The sequence below is a fragment of the Talpa occidentalis genome, unplaced genomic scaffold (genome assembly GCF_014898055.3).
Source record: "Talpa occidentalis isolate TD23 unplaced genomic scaffold, MPIMG_talOcc4v2.1 talOcc4.3, whole genome shotgun sequence".
NCBI lineage: Eukaryota > Metazoa > Chordata > Mammalia > Eulipotyphla > Talpidae > Talpa > Talpa occidentalis.
In genome coordinates, this window is record NW_023603184.1 from 132758749 (window position 1) to 132773348 (window position 14600).

A 14600-nucleotide genomic window follows, 5' to 3' on the forward strand; every position below is an offset into this window, starting at 1 on the left:
TAGAAATAACCTGAAATGCCAGAGTTGAGATTGGAGGTGGGCAGATCAGGGAGGACAAGGTATAATAAGAGGAGCCTGAATTGGAGTTGTGGCATCAGGAAATTTTTGAGGACGGGGCATAATCAATATAATACAATGCCCCCTCATGCATCCCATTTACAGATGAGAGAGTTCAAGTTTCTTCTATGTCCCTATATGATTTACCTAATAGCCGATCAGTAGTGGCAAACCTGATCGGCACCAGTATCCTAGAGAACTAGTCAGGTGTCAGGGAAATGGAGAAATGGATGATAGAGATGTTGAAATGGAAAACCAAGGTAGATTCACAACTAAGAAGTTACCAATTAGTGAGAAGGCATCAATTTATAATCGGTTGGTAGCAAGATTAAAAAAATTTAATGGTGTTTTTAATGGTTCTTTTTAGCTTTCTTTTTAGCTTTTCTTTTTAGCTTTCTTTTTAGCTTTTCTTTTTAGCTTGGTTAGGGTCCTGACTTTAAACATCTAATCACTATTTTTTCTAAACATGCCTTCTGAAAAGAAAAACAAATGTTATAGTGAGGGGTTTTAGCATGATAAAGGTTCAGAAAATGGCAGTCTCCATACTAATGCCCTTGTTTAAACAGAAAGTTCTTAGAAAGGTCATTCAGTAATTTGTCCTTATCTTGATAGATTTTTTTTTAATTTATTTATTTATACATACAAGAACTGGGGTACTGGCCAGAGGTGCAGGGGGTGAGAAGATTCACCAGAGACAGAGTGGGGAACAGAACAGGCAGATTGACTGGAATACACTGCTGAGGGGAGCAGTGGGCGACACAGGAGAGGTCTGCCTCACCGTGTGGGTTGCTCCCTGGCCAGCCCGCGGATCAAACTGCCTCATAGTGTGGTGCTTAACCCCTTGAGCCACCAGGGAGGCCCTTGAAAGATTTTAAATGAGGACTTTTAATTAGCACATGAGCTTAAGGAGTTGAAAATCTGAAAACCTATTATAAAAAGAGAAAAGACACCTTGATTTTATTGTTAATATTTCTTCTAACTCCAGAAGAATCTTTTCCATTTTTTTAAAATATCATATGACACAAAAGTAGAGAAAAGACTTCTTGGAAGTTCTATGTGGTTTTTAAAGGAACTTCATCTATTGGAATTTTTTTTTTATTATTATCAGACAAGGAAAAATTGTGGTAGCTAAATGTGGTAGCTAAAATGTCTCTGTTCTGTACATTCAAAATTTGGTTTAAATCATTTCAGATGTAAACTTCTTGAACTTTGGAGTAGTAAAAGGCCCTTTTACTATAACTAGTTTTGTTTTGCTGGATACAGAAAGCATATCAAGAAATTTTTTTAAAGCTAGATCCTAACTCAAGAGAAAGCTAAAGGATCAGCAGATTAATTCTAAATCATGCTATTACTGGTTATAATTTGATGCATTTCTCCCTAGTTGCTTAAACTGTTATTTAAATTATTTTGTGTTAGATTAAAATACAGTATTCACTTGACCACTCAAAGTGATGCTCACAGGCCATAATAGAATTTACTAGAACCCAAAAGTAAAGTGATTCCAAAGAGAACGTATGAAAGAAGTGAACCCAGTTCTTCCCCACCACCATAATTTTCATTTTATAGTAGAAATTATCTTAATATTAAAAGAAATTACCATTATTTTTTCATGACCATCCAAGCATTTCAATAATAAAAATATTTTTTTTAAAGTCAGTGATTATACAGGAAAACATTTTGGCATAAAGAATGGGATGTCTAAAGTATTTTTGAACTCCTGAGGGGGAGCATGATAATCAGTGTCCCATGGGATAAAAGCCTTTTCCAAACATTGACTTCATAAGAGATAGACTTCCAGAAATATCAATGGAATCTTTATAAGCTCAAAACTGCAAGAGTAATTTCCCCGAGAGAAACATAGCATACTATGTTTTAAAAATACCTATCTTTTTAAAATATCATGAATGGAATTTTCTGTAGAGTTTGAAATGGGAAGCATAGAGACAGAGGAAGGTATAGTGTAGACTGTGACTATGGCTATTTAAGGACCAGGCCTTGTTTCTTAAGCATTGAAAGACAACAGCAATGACCAAGCAAGTGCTGAATTCATTCTGCCAGGATTTAGGAATAAACGGATGAAGTTCCAAGTAGAGTGACTCTGCATATCACTTCCATCTCCAAGAAACTGCCAGGACAATGTTTCTCAATTATGTTTCCAGTTGAGTTACCAGAAAGTAAATGTTAATCGGAGCACTACCTTATCCTTCAGAGAACTTCCATATTACTCATGACATTGAGACAACTGTAATTCCAAATAATGCAAAGAAGCCAGGAAAGAATCAGAGTTTGCCTTCAGACACTGGCCCTTGGAACTTGAGCCAAACTACAAATGCCAACTTCTTTTCTTTTGTTCTATTTTATGTCAATCTGCACTCATCCTTTCATGCTAGTTTTTTTTAATTAATACAAATATTTATAAATTGTGTTTGGTTATTGAAATCATCAACACCCTATATTTTTGTATACTTTACAGTTTTTAGGTACCCACTTACATTGACATGAAGATTTTTGTAAACACTCCGATATTGCTGCATGCTTGGACATTGTTGATGTTTATGGGAAAGTGGTAAATAGGGTGGCGGAAAGTGGAGCTATTACCCATACCCTGAGTGCATTGGTCAATTCTTTTAAAATGTGGCCAATTCTTAATGTGTTCAGAGGTTCACTCATTAATTTATTCAATATTTATTTACTGAACATAAGTATGTTCCAGGCATTGCCCACAGCACAACTATTTTCCTTTTCTTCTTTCGAAAAGCTAACTAGCAAGCTAGAAAATGAGTTTCTATAATTCTAGAGAGGAAACAATTCAAATACACCTGAGTTTTCTTCACTACTATCAGAATAGTGCCAACTTTTTTTAAAGTAAGGAAAAATAACCCTGAGTGCTGAAAGAAAAACACTACCTAAATTAGATACCTATCCGGGGTTCTATTAAATTAGTAATTAACTAGCATGGATAGAAGCTTCCAGGCAGTAAAAAACAAACAAAAACTCTGAAAGGGAATAGAGTGAATAAGGGTCGTTTATCTATCTTTACATTGAAATATACCTAAAAGCCAGCCTGTCTCCTTGCAAACCTTTCCTTTGTCTCCAAGAAACGCGGCAGAATCTTTAATGAAGTTATGAATTTCAGTTCCTATCCAAACTGGGAACTCAAGTCCAGAATACATATCTTAGCAACTGACAAATATTTTGAAAGGAAATTTGCATGAATTTTCTTTTTTGGAAACCGGTTCCTTTAAAAAACTAGAATGATGTTGTATGTGTAAGTATATAATAAATCCTATACCAGACATCAGTGGAGGTGCAGTCTTTTTCAATTCAAATGGAGCGAATTTGAACCTCATCTCACCTATGATGAGAGTCCCACATTCTCAAGTTCCCCAGAAATTCTGGCAGGGGAGTGATGGAGAGAGGGAGGATGGTATATGGCTCTTTACTATGTCTTCTAAATTTGTGATGGCTTGTGATGGCCTCCCCCTGAGCTGTTTCTACGGTAGCGACTACTCCTGAAACAGAAGACAGAACTAGCTCCCGATTGTCCCTTCTTAAAATATCACTCATATTATTCATGTGAACGTGTATTTCATTTTATTTAAGGTTTGGCTATAGCAAGAGAATTCATGTAGTTAGCTTTCTAGTGCCTCTTCTTTAAAACATTTCAACTCTATTATATCGAGTAGTTGTGCTCTCCATTCTCGTATATCCAAAGACACATCAATATGCCAACCTAAACAATGGGCTATCTGCTCCTGCTTTTTCCTTTCAGCTGTACCAAAGAGATCCATTGAAATCTAGACTTCGTTTTAGTTGGCTTTCCTACCCCCGCCCCACTATCCTCACTAGACACTTCAGGTCAAACAACAGGGTTGGTTTCTGCTGACAGGAGTTTTGTCATTCTCCATATGAACCAAAGTGGTTATAGTTTAGGCTTTAAATAACCATTTGATTTTTCTCTGTTAGAGTAGATGATCCTCAGTATCACAGAGTTCACTTTTTCTGTGGCAGTATCGAAGACAAAGTCCTCTGAACATAGCCTAGTGGTAGATCAGCTAGGGATTACCCATAACTATAATTTAAAACTCCAAAATCTTATTGGCCATGCCATGACTGTCTAGGGAAGGAAAAGAAACTTAGAATTTCTTGAATACCAACTGTGTGCCAGCCAGATAGAGGTATTCATAAAAACAAAGCAAAATTAGTGCTAGTGTTTCTTTTTAATTTTATAGATAAGGAAGCTGAGATCAGAAAAAATAACTTGCATAAGGTCACAATGGTTTTGAGGACCTGACCCAGATCTTTCTTCAGCAAAGATATGTGCTAATACTAGGAAAAAGATATTAACATATCGGACCCCTCATCGCTTAACGAACTTAATTTTTGTAAATGTTTCAGTCTCTCAGATTCTCTCAGCAGGTGAGAGAGTCTCAATGTAAATTATCCAGGGGTAAATTACGTGATAATTCTAAAGGATCTCTTCACTGTCCCAACTTGGGTCAAACTCTTCATTTCAGGAGTCAATACATAGGTACTAAGTTGAGAGATCCTAAAGTCAATTGGCAAATTGCATGTTTGAATTAAAGTGAAAACTTAATTACTGGATTGATGACAATTTTGGAGGAGGTCAGAGGATCACTTGTTTGAGAGACAGGATATGTTCTGGTGGTGAATGTGCACACAGGCATCTATCTGTAAGTGGATCCGGACATACCAATTTTGTGCCATGTGTTTAGGAAATGACTTAAGCAAGAATGGATAAAGGTAGCATTGCATTCGCCCAACTGTGTGTGGTTTTATGGTAAAATATACATGACATCAAATTTACCTTTTTAATCATTTTTAGCAAATTCAGTAGCATTAAATATATTCATATTGTTGTATCACAATCACTGCTAGTTATCCTGGACTCCGTCACCCAAACTGGAACTCCATTCCCATTAAACAATATACCCCCTTTCCTCCCAGATTTCACGGTAACCATGATTTTTTTCTATCTTTATGAATGACTATTGTAGGTACCTCCTGCAAGTGGAATCATATATTTGTCCTATTGTGTCAGACTTATTTCAAGGTTTACCCTTCAGTTTTGTTTGTGCTCACCTGTAGTTTGCTGTCCCTAGATAGAGACAACAACTCCTCTACAGTGAAATGTTCAGCATGGTCATGTCCAGAGAAATCTGAGGTAAAGAAAATTGACACATATATGCAGATTAACCAAGCAATATTTATTTTGTAAACATTGTCACTGGAGCACCTCAGCAATATCCAATGTGACAAAGGAGAGTTTGCATTCTGTGTATGCTCATGGTAATATTTTGACACTAGAAGTGAGTGTTATTTAAAATTGAATTTCTATTTATTTAGTGAAGACTTACCAAACCCCTATTACAGTAGATATAGCAAAAGAATGAGACAAAGATTCTGAAGTCTATAAAAATTATGTGAAAATTGTATGTGTCTTATGACCATGAGCCATCACCATGAACATCACTCTCAGATACAATATGATAACTGAAGGTTAAAAATGAAGGTCTTACTGTTCCTTCCAGTGGCTATTATTCCTCAAGAATAAAATCATTCCTGTTAAAGAGCAGGCATTATGGCCCCATATAACAAATATATTACATGCATATAATATCTTAACATAGTATATTAAGGTAGTGTACAAATGCATTTCTGGCAAAATGCTTAGAAGCCAGTCAACAAAATAAGTCAGCTACATACAGATGGCCAATAGGCACATGAACAAATGTTCATCACATCATCAGGAAAATGCAAACCAAAACCACATAAGATACCATCTCACATCTGTGAGAATGACCCATATCAAACAAACCAGAAACAAGTGCTGGTGAAGGTATGGAGAAAAAGGAATCCTAATATATTGTTAGTGGGAATGCAGACCAACCCTGTTCCTATGGAGAACAGTGTGGAGCTAAATAGAAAGGAAACTTGTATCCCCATGTTTATTACAGCACTATTTTCAATAGCCAAGATATGGAAACAACCTAAGATCCCCTAAACAGACGAGTGGATCAAGATGTGCTGTATATATACCCAGTGGAATACTACTCAGTGATTAAGAAATATAAGCTGATGCCATTTGCAGCAACCTAGATGGAACTTAAGGGTTTATACTAAGCAAAATAAGTCAGAAGGAGAAAGACAAGGTAGATGGTGTAACTTACATGTGAAATCTAGAGAAACTAAACAAAGGGTCCAATAAAGTCAAACTTAAAAACTAACCCTTAAAAGCTGACCGTGAGACTAAGGTACTCAAAGTGGGCAGAGAATGAAGCAGGGAGAGAGTGTAGATTATGGTGGTGGACTGTGGGTGCTTTGGTGGGTATGCTATGATGACTACACCCATCTGGGACAGGGAGAACATATATGTACAAAATATTAACAATTATGTAAACCAGTGTTACATCAATACATTTTTTTTAAACAGACAGCTGAAATAGTTCAAACACATTTCATTAGTCTTTTTTTTACTCTTGTTAGATCTCAAAAATTGAAAAGCTTCTTACAATCTATAGAACGAGATTGGGTAAGTGAAATAAAATAAAAAGTATCTTCATTTCTTTCCTAAGGTTATTTGTCTTTTAAGGGATAGTTTATTTGATTTTATACTTTACTTTTAAGACCTTGCTTATGAGACTTCCATTTTCTAGTGTTAATGACTATGTGAGTCTGGAATTTAAATGGCACAGAATTCTGATCATAATTTTTATTCTTTGTTCTGTCCATGGGGGTAAGGATACTGAAGCAGAAATGGGGTCTGAAAATGTACTGTGTAACCTGGGCCTTTTCAGTGGAAGATGCTGGCTCATATCTGCCTGTTTGAATCTTTCTTCTTCCACTGTTGAAGAGTGATCTGAGACAGATGACTTAAACCTCTTTGTGTCTTAGTTTCCTCAAGCGGTGAAGAGGGTTAGTGAGTTTACTATAAGTAAAGCACTTAGGGTAACTCCCAGCACACCCTAAACACCCTCAACTATTAGTTGTTAACACTGTGCCTCACTTCTTTGCTGCTTTCTCTAGGTCTGTGTGTTTATTTTATTTGGGACAACTCCTAAAATGGCACCTTTAGCATGGGCTTTCCCCCTTTAGTCCGGATGTCTATATAGAACTCTTTACTCCACTCAGATATCTAAAGGTTATCTTAAAATTCACAGCTCTACAGAAGAACGCTCAGGTTTTTTTTATCTTTATCAAATTTTTTCTACTCTGTTTTTCTCAGTCTCCATAAGTGTCCTTAGCTCATCCCTAAGCCACCCTCCTGGTCCCTCACACTCCACATCCAAGATATCAGCAGTCTGTCAGTTCTACCTTCCAAGATCTCCAGAGTTGACCATTTCTCATGACCTCCACTGCCTTTAACTTCATTGAAACCAAATACTCTCTCACAACTGGAGCAGCTGCCTACAGATTTTTCAGTTTCCTTCTACCTTGCTTCCTCTTTTCTTTTCTCCAGAGCACTCCCTTAAAATTGTGACCTATTACCATATTCTGCCTTTACTCAAGACCCTCCAATCATTGATTATTTCGCTCAGAATAAAACTTAAATCCTAGTACAATTGACAGGGGCTACCTGATCCAATCCCACACTCCTCCTTGATTCCTCTTCCCCTCTTCACTCTGCCCCACCCACTTTGACTTCTTTAAAGGGCTCACATCCATCCTGTGTTTGCCAGTCTCACTTTGCACAGATATCAGGATGGTGTGCCCCTCCACCTCCTCAGCTCTCTTATCCCTCCCTGATAACATGTGGAGACAGCAGGCATTTCTCTCCTCACAGTTCAGTTTCTTACCTTCTTTTTCTTTTCTTCCTTGCACTTATCATGAACTTATATATTATCTATGTATTTGTCTTTCTTTTGGAGATCAGGGAATTTTTGTTCAGGCCATATCCCTAGGGCTTAGAACAGTATATGGCATATAATAGGCATATAGAATAAAGGAATTAAAACAACTAATGTGTCACTTTCTAAGGATGATGTTGGGCCTCTATTTTGAGTGTCTGGATTTCTCACTACGAATGGATTTGCATTCATATTATGCGTCTGTGAAAGATTTTAAGATTAGGTTAAAAGAGACTTGCTTTTGCTTTTCTTTTCTTTTCTTTCTTTTTTTTTTTTTTTTTTTTTTTTTTTGCTATCATATTTTACTCCTGAGATTTGGACAGTGTTTCTCTTACTCATTCAGAGCCAATCAATGTCACCCTTTAGCCTGCCAAAGTGGTTGCTGAGTGATGAGGCATTTCATCCCTCCGGGAACTTAAAGTACGGTCTGTGCAGCTTGTACAGTCGCTGCTGGCTATGAGGGAAAAGCTACATTGATCAAGCCAAAACCTCCTACCAGGGATCATGAGCAAGGAACATTCAGGCTCTGGGTCAGCTCAGAGGGCCTTTCCATCTTCCTTTCAATACTCATGCAGATTTCAGCACTCTTGAAAGCAAGGTACCCAAGAGGATTTGCCGCAGTCGAACACATGGAGAGATCCCCACAGAGCTGCAAACACAACTCTGCAGAGAGAGATCTAGGTCTCTCTGGTGACGAAACTCATCACATACTTTTATAACTTAATTTCTAATAAAATGTTATTTGAATCAAGGGGGAAATCCCTTGTAGATTTTTTTTTTAACCATTAGAGCTGGACCAGTAAAGCGCTTTTTTTTTTTTCTTATTGAGTTTTAAATGCAGCAGAACCAATGTAATGATTTCTTAGCAATGTGGTGTCTTCGTCCACTCAGGTGCTATAATATGACACTGTAGACTGCATGTCTTAAACAGAAATTTACTTTCTTACTTCTGAAAGCTGGGAGACACACACAGAGAGATCTGCTTTCTTCTAAGAACACCACTCTCCTCCTGGGGGCTCTACCTATGTGACCTTATCTTAACCTAATTATCTCCCAAAGGTCCCACATCCAAATACCATCACACTGAGAGCTAGGGTTTCAATCTATGAATTGGGATGTGGGGAACACAAACATTTCAACCTATAACAGTGGTTAGGAGCTCTGAAATCAGAATTATCTGGATTCCAATTTTGGTTGAGATAATGACTAGCTGAGTGATTAAGCAAGTTGTTCAACTTTTTGGAGCCTCAGTTTTTTAAATCTGTAAAATAGACACATACTTCACTGAAGCCCTATTGGTGATGTTCTTTGCAATTCATCTCCACAGAGCAAATGTGTAGCAAGTAGTTGTCATATGTAATCAGAAAATATTCTACTTAAAATGAAATATGGGATAATATTAATTTTTGATTTATAATTTATTAAAATATAAAATGCATTATCCCCACCTTGGAAAATAGATTCCAAAATTCATTATTTTAAGATACCAGTTTCCATATGATGCAGGAAAATTATCAAGTATAATTTTATAAAAACAAGAGAAAATTAAGTTTTAGTTGTAAAATGCTATCTCACATGTATATGTAAATATTACAGCTTATTTTTACTCAAGCAAATATAAAATTAGAAAGTTAACATATTTTAACAAATACTTTTTCATTTATTTGTGTGAAGAATCTAGCTAAGTTCTAGATATTTTGTAGTTGTTTAAGAAATGTTAACCTCCCTTCACCTTTGAGTTTACCCATGTAAACTTCAACATAATCTAAATTTTATATGGCAGTCCCTGACAAAAATGTTACCTTTTAAAATTTTCAATTGTTAGCTTCTACTTTTAATATTTTTAATATTATTACTCTGTTTATTTGTCTGACCTATAATCTCCAGTGCAGACAAAACAAACTTTGAGGGCCTATTTTATCCAGTGTGGCCCTTTTAAATGGCTAATCATTGTTACATTACTCTTTTAGTAAAATGTTCACTGTCAAGATTCAGTCATTTATTAATTGAACCAATATCTCCTTGAAGGAGATTAAATTGTAATGTGCAATAACAGATAATAAATAGACAACCAAGATGATTTCAGATTTTCAAGAATGCTAGAAAAGACTGAAGAATAAGTAAGGGTATGTTCCCTTAGGTAGCTCTCAGGGAAGACTTCCCAGAGGTGGTGTCATCTGAGCCAAACCTGAAATTTGAACTGAAATAACTAGCCAGATAAAGAGTTAGGGAAGAGAGGAGAGAGTAAACCCCAAGACCCAACCCCCAAGGCAGGTAAGAGTTTTAGCACATTCAAAAACCAGTGTGTAGATCAGTAAGTTTGGGAACATAATGAGTAAATACTTCTGGGAGGAGATGATAGATGGAGTAGGCAGGTCATGCAGTGATATAGTTCAAAAGAAGATGTTTAGGTTTTATTCTAAATTCAGCTCGAAGTCACAGAAGGATTACGGAGAGGAGTGACATAATTTTACTACATATTAAAATGATAATCTTGGCAACTGTATACTAATCCACTGCAGAGAAGAATAAAAGTGAAAGCTAGGAACCTAGGTTGGTGACTATTTCCATAATCCAGGCTAGAGGGGTAATGGTGGTTTTGATCAAGGTGGTAGTAGTAGAAATGAAGAGAAAAGGATGTGTCATAGACTCTTAGATTTTTAACCTGAGCAAATGAGAAAAATTGATGGACGGGAGAAGTTTAGCACAGGCTTTGACAAGGTGGGGATATACCAAGAGTTTTTGAAATGCTAAACTTGATATGTTTATAACATACAAGGAAAAATATCAGTTATTGGATATGGGTTAAGCCTAAAGAAATACATTTAGGAGCCATTGGCATCAAAGTTATTTGTAAAATTTACTCAGCTAGAAGAAAGCAGAACTAGAGACAAGAGTATCTAATTAGGCCCGGAGAGCTCCAACATTTAGAGGTCTTGTGTGTAGAAAGAACTAGCAAAGAAGAATGAAAGAGGAGCACCCAGAGAAGAGAAAAGCCAGTGTAAAGATAAATGCCTTTGAATAATAATAGTAATGATGATTGCTAGCAAATTCATGTGCCAGATATTGGTTCAATTGCTATAAACTCATTTATTCCCTCAACAATTGTCCTGTTATTTAAGCAGGGAATCAAGGCATTGTGAGTTAACCAATTTGCCCAACTTCATACAATGCAGCTTATAAGTGGCAGATATAAGACTGAAATCCAAGCAAATTCTAAAGGCCTTATTCTTTACTAGTACCTGATACTGGCTGTCTGGCTTGCAAGTGACAAGTATCTTTGGAAATGCCATGCCAAACATCACTAAGATACAAAATACAATACAGGAAGGTTTTCATTGGTTGTAGCAAGGAATAGGTTGTTTTAGTGGAGATAGTTTCCCCAGTGGAACATTGAAAGAGAACTGAGTTTAAGACAGACAGATGGGGTTCACAAGTTAGCAGGAGGTTGGAAGTAGAAACCACAGTGTTAGACAACTGTGTGTGCAAAGTTCTATTGCAGTGCAGAGTAAAGAAATAGGGCTGTAGCTAGAGAAGGATTTGGGACACAGGGAGGTGTGCCAGTTAGGTCATCTTGGAAATGGACCACAAGATATAGATAGCAATAAAAGAGAGATTTACTGTGATTTGCCTTCAGAAGATAATAGAGAAAGGGAGCAGGTATGAGAAGGGACATGCTTTAGATAGTAACACAGGTCTAGCATCTGTGAAAGAAGTGGGGAAAGGGAGGAGAATTGGGTGGGGAAAAACTATAGTGTAGATTGAGAAAGTCTCTCAGCCCATGGAGGAGTTATTCAGAAAAAGTGGCCAGGATTTAGGAGTCTTGCTATGCTCAGTTATTGGCTTGGCTAATCCCAGGAAAACCACACATTGGCTTTAAATGTTTTAAAGCAGTTCTGTAAATTTTTGTTATTTAATTATAGATTTATAGATCTGGGCATCCAAATTGGATATTCAATGAAATAGCTCCTAGAATGATTATTTTATGTATTTAAATGTGGTTGACCCCAATGGTGCTGTAGTTGAAGGCTCTCAGCTAACTGTACTCCTTGAACTTAGTCAGTAGGGTCTTTCTTGAAGACAGACCTGAGTAGTAAACCTCATGGCCATCACAGGAGAGTTATTTGTTTTGTATAATAGAGCTTTATAATGTTTGTATGCTGATGTGAACCAAAGTAAAACAGGGACAACACAATATAGCAAATTATAAAAATCAGCATAGGACTTAACATTGTCTTATTAATAACTCTCAACGCCAACATTTTTGGCAAAAGAAATATTTTCCCAGTTTTCATTAAATAACACCAACAAAAGTATTTAAATACATGAAGAGCATTTTTCTAGGAGCTATTTCATTGACTATCCAGTCTGGATGCCCAGATCTATAATTAAGTACAAAAATTTCAAAATAACTTGATTAAAAAGTAGGCAAAGGACTTGAGCTTAACATTTCTCCAATGAAGACATAAATTGCCAACAGGTATATGAATATATGTTCAACACCACTTATCAGCAGATATGCTAGTCAAAACTACAATGAGAAGCTACCTCATAACTATTAGGTTGGTTATAAAAAAATAACAAGTGTTGGTGAGGATGCAGAGACTGGCACCCTTATCCACTGTTAATAGGGATGTAAAATGGGATGGCCACTATGAAAAATGATATGGAGGTTCCTAAATATTAAAAATAAAACTACACATGATCCAGCAATCCCGCATCTGGATATTTAACCAAAAGAACTGAAATCGAGATCTCCAGGAGATATTTGCATTCCTATGTTTACTGCAGGATCATTTATAATAGTCAAGACTGGAAACAATTAATTGTCCATCAGCAGATGATTAGATAAAGAAAATGTGTTGTGTGTATAAAATAGAATACTTATTCTGCCTTAAAGAAAGAAATCTGGGGCCTCCCCTGGTGGCGCAGTGGTTGAGCGCTGGGTTGAGAGGCTGCCCGCAGCCTCTGCAGCACCAGTTTAATCCCTGGCCACCAGCGAGGGAAAGAAAGAAAGAAAGGAAAGAAAGGAAAGAAAGGAAAGAAGGAAAAGAAGAAAGAAGGAAAGGAAAGAAGGAAAGAAGGAAAGAAGGAAGAAGGAAAGAAGGAAGGAAGAAGAGAAAGAAAGAAAGAAAGAAAGAAAGAAAGAAAGAAAGAAAGAAAGAAAGAAAGAAAGAAAGAAAGAAAGAAAGAAAGAAAGAAAGAAAGAAAGAAAGAAAGAAAGAAAGAAAGAAAGAAAGAAAGAAATTTGGACATACAGCAAGACATGGATTAACTTTGTGGAATTTTACTATATGAAATAAGCCAGTAGTATAGAGGAACAAATGCTACATGATCCCACTTATATGAGGACTTTAAGATAGACTCATAGACACCATAGAATGGTGGTTTCCAGAAACTGGAAGGAGGGGAAATACGGAGTTGCATTTTATGGATATATGTTTTCAGTTATGCAAAATGAATATACTCTGGAAATCAACTGTACTGCATTGTATATATAGTTAGCAATATTGTATTGTATATTTAAAATTTCGTATAAGGGTAGATGTCATGTTAATTGTTCCTGCCATGGTCGGGGAGGTAAGTGAAAAAAAATAAATAAAACAATAGATATACTTGCACAAACCAAGTGAAGATTTATAAATAGGGTTCCTCAATTTGTGGCCACTTGAATTCACTTGTCCTAACAATGGTATGAGAAACAAAATTCTGAAGTAGAGCATGCCTGCAGATTCAACTAGCAAATCTAGAGGTTTGGTCAAATCACAGAATCTGTCTAACTTGATGTTCCTCCCGGTTACACAAAACACTTTGTAAATAAATATACTTAACTTCTTACTGTGTCCGTAAAATGGTAAAGCAGATGCAGTTGAAAACTTGAGTGGTAAGAGACTGAGGCAAATTTCAAAGATTACTGAACGAAACTGTATTTTAAAAAAATCTAGACATCCTTTTCAGTACTGAAATGAGAATAAAGCAAAAAATATTGAGTGTTGAGAAGTTCATTCTGTGCAAAACACTAGTTGTCTGCTCAATTACATTGATTGTGAAAGTGTTAGGGATACATGCATTTTTCACTGGGTGGGAAGACTAAATTTCTTGGAATGACTGGTATTATGAACACACATACCCCAAATTTAAAAACACTCAGATTAAAAAAAAAAAAAAAACCCAGGCATATACATATACATATACATATACATATACATATACATATACATATATTAAGTGTATATGTACTTTTAAGTATATTAAGTGTACTTTTAAGTATATTAAGTGTATATGTACTTTTAAGTCTATATAGTGCCTGTGAAACAATACTTTGATATATTCTCCCTCAGTTAATGGGCTTCTCATTAGAAGTAGAATCATTCCTGAGATACCAATTGCTAGGGAATTCTCAGTGAAAATTAGTCTAGTAATCTCAGGCAGCATTTAGGCAATAATATAGCAGGCATACAAAAATATTCACAGCTACTCATTGTTCCCTGGGAATTTAGATGGGTAATCCCATATGGTTAATAGTACTTGTTATGTATGGTAGCGAATGATTCCAAAACAATAGAAATCACCAAGGAATAGTGAGAGAGTAAAAAATGAAGGGAACTTTGCTTTTCTGATGAAAATAAAAGTGCTGGCAATACTGGCCAGTGTTTGCTAATATACCACAATATC

At 36.2% G+C, this 14600-nt stretch overlaps 1 protein-coding gene across 14 annotated transcripts in view; it reads right to left on the bottom strand.

Moving 5' to 3' along the window:
• Window positions 1-14600, bottom strand: part of LOC119256170 (ribose-phosphate pyrophosphokinase 1-like) — a 301237-nt gene that overhangs the window by 250067 nt on the left and 36570 nt on the right. For all 14 annotated transcript variants that reach the window (XR_005127650.2, XR_005127649.2, XM_054700049.1 and 11 more), the window contains one exon: window positions 5161-5237. The gene's annotated coding sequence lies outside the window, so the exon portion shown is untranslated. The remainder of the gene's footprint in view (window positions 1-5160; window positions 5238-14600) is intronic.